Here is a 3,350-nt window from a genome sequence, read left to right as displayed (position 1 = left end):
TCTGATGGAACACAAGTTCGATGGCTTTTCTGGACGGTATTGTTTTTGTTAGGTAGCATTTGGTAGTGATATGCACTGCTAATTTAGGTGAAACGAATACTCGAAAAAATAGTAAGTAAAAATATGTTCATAGTAAACTTGGAAAGTTTTTGTTGGTAACTTAGACAACGCCACGTTGCTTGAGCGCAGCAAGGTATACCGGCTTTACAATAACGCTACCAAGTATACAACTGCAAAGTCTGTACAATGACATTTGGACACCGCTGAGTTAATTGAAACGGGGTTGTTGGGTTGAATGGTGCGTTCCGAGAGCCATTCACGGCATATGGCCTGGTTTAGCATTAGCATGAGTTACTCGAAGCAAAAAGTACTTCCAACAGTACACGTGAGAAGGTCATGAAAGACAAAATGTTTGCTTTCCTGTCCTGCAAACGGTGTTACCGCTAAAACGCATGGCAATGGTAGGCTTTGGGTGCAATCCTACAAACAACATTTCCTTATTTTGATACTCAAAACTGTCGTAAAAAGAGATTCTCAATGCTTTTAGCTCTCTTCAGGCTAGGCCGTAAGTGGGTTTCCACGTGGAACAGCTGGAAATAAGGCCGCATAAAAACTTACTCCCTCCTCATTTGTTTTCTAATTGGTGCCATCTGCGCTTGCTTTGCGACACATCCGCAAGAAGACCCGAACATTTTTTCATATCCTCACTTATTTTAGAAGGACATATATACAGCGATAAAACATCTGTTTTACCTTTAGGAGGTGCAAGCTTTCAGAATAGCACTGTTCACGTCCAGAGCGTCATGTATGTATGACACGTGCACGAGGCCATTCTAGCCGCCTGTTTATTTTCTCGGGCTTTTTACAGCACTCCGTGCGCGAAGTTTGGTAGCCGCATCCGGTTTTCCTAGCTTCTCATACTGTATTGTCAAAAAGCAACACCGCTGAAAAGGCAAGGCCATACGCGACTCATGTGCTCTGCACCACCTCGGAAGGTTGATGCAATTTCCGCCACGTGCGCTCCTTTAAAAGTTTGCAAAGCGCCTAAAAACAAGGGAATTGTCAGCGTGAATTAGGGCTTGGAGAGTACGTTTTTAACGTTTCATTCTAAAGCGCTTCACCTTGGGAGGAAAAAAACACCTCACCTTCCACCGCAATAAATAGGGTCATTATTCCTTAGGAAAAACCATTCACCGAAAATAACGGCACCCTCGAACACCAGCAATCAGCATCGCCATGACCACCGTTTTTCTCGTCCTGGCCATCTTGGTGCCCGCAGCTCTGGTGGACGCATCTTGTAAGCCACACTGGTTTATCCCATACCGGTCTCACCTGCTATTATGCCATTATGAGCCGAGCGCATTGTAAAGCGTGGCGGATCCCTAGATGGGTCTACAGCAATAGTTTGCTATTCAGATCTACACTGTGGTTCAATAAAATTCTTAGAGGATATGAAGCTTCCAATGGCAGTAAAAGACAGACGCTCTAATTCTTCTCCTTATAAAGCGACGAGCACACCCAGCTCATCTTTTAGCCTATGAATACAGTAATAACTACTCGATGAAGTTTCTCACTACGTAATTATACGCAAGATAGAAATTTTAGAGTATTCATAACGTCATACAACATAGATTTCTCGTCTGGAGTTTATCGATACGAAAACTTTTCGTAACAAAATCACTAGGAGGGGTTCATTCCTTCTTAGCGCACCTCTTGCGGACCACTATGATTAAGTAATTTACTTTATTTTGGTTTTATATTCTTTAGGAGTTCGACAGTAAACAAATCCTTCTGACAGCCTATAGTGCGCAAGAATGAGACTTTTATGATTTTAAAGTGAAGCCGAGGTCGAACCGCGTCGTTCTGTCATGACAATAATATGACAATAGCATGACAATATCAGACCTTACATTACCAGCTGAATTTCTTCCTGTTTCGATTTTTTCAGCGGAGGAATGTGTCAACGCAACTATTCCGAGTATTCTTAATCTTGGAAAAGTAAGCATACGTTTTCTTTTTAACCTCAATAACTGCGACTTTGTGCTCTTCGTCAGCCGGTGCACGACCTTTACATGACAGTACATGAACATACCTCTGCATGATCAATCAATCAATCAATCAATCAATCAATCAATCAATCAATCAATCAATCAATCAATCAATCAATCAATCAATCAATCAATCAATCAATCAATCAATCAATCAATCAATCAATCAATCAATCAATCAATCAGCATTCAGCGTTCCCGGCACACATTCGTCAAGCCAAGCATACCCCCTTAGGGAAATTCGCTAAGACTGGAAAAAAAAACTTCAGTGTTCGCCCTAATCGTGAAAACACGTGCTCGGAACGAGAAAAACACGTCATAGCGTACGCCCCTGCAAGGTGATGTGGAATGATTATCACTTCCAAATAAATGAAAGAAGCTCACACTTATAGCAACAATGATGAGTGAAGGTCATTGCGGCAGTTAAGAAGAAGCAAATCGGCTGCAATCGTGTACAAAAACATTGATGGTCGTGAAAGTTGCGTACAGCTTCGCTGCCTTCAAATCTCACGCGTAAGTGTGAGCTTCCTTCATTTTTTCGATAACGCCATCGGACCAAGCTCAAGCATAAACATCTCGGCTTTGAATACTTGAGGGAGTAAGAAAAATTTTTGTAAAGGCACATATTTTAAATGAGGGCGCCAAGTTATTGCAAGATATTGGGCACGAAATTCGCAAGCCAAGATGATAAGGTAGATAGCTTAGTGGCTGTGTGGATATATCTCCCAAGAAGTTTGAACTTAACCGTTCCGTATGACGTATGGTAAATAATTTTAATCCTTGCGACTGCAATAAATACCCAAACGGAGCCAATTTCCACAACGCCACCTGGGGCACTTGATAAAAGCTCTGCAGCCGAACCATTGGTGCCAGGTAGTCTGGCCGTCACGGTGTGTCAAGGGGCTTTGGATGCATCCTTAATGGGGTTGCAGATAGGGCTCAGGGAATTAGCATCCTTCTTTTTCACGGGACTTTTGGTATGCCAATAGGAAGCGGTCCACCTTTATTGGCAGCTTCAAAGCATTCAGGGTATCCAAGTTTCCCCGCCTAGAGATCCTCAGGCTCGTCGTCACCGTGGTTGAAAGGCGCCGCATGAAGGGCGCTTTCAATGGCGGCGCGGATGAAGGTTATTAGCTCAATTTCGGCCCCATTTATCACCTTTGTCCTGCTTGTGTAACGTTACTTTTGCCAAAAGTTGTATTCTCGTAAACGGATACCAGCTGAAACAGGAGCTAACTCTACCGGCTGACGGCTACGGCCAGTATAGAATAACGTAGACGGCGGTCCTACCGCGAGCCGTGA

This window comes from Haemaphysalis longicornis, unplaced genomic scaffold (genome assembly GCF_048455015.1).
Source record: "Haemaphysalis longicornis isolate Haplotype H1 unplaced genomic scaffold, Haemaphysalis longicornis Haplotype H1 scaffold_2, whole genome shotgun sequence".
Taxonomy (NCBI): Eukaryota; Metazoa; Arthropoda; class Arachnida; order Ixodida; family Ixodidae; genus Haemaphysalis; species Haemaphysalis longicornis.
Note: the sequence above shows the minus strand (reverse complement) of the source record.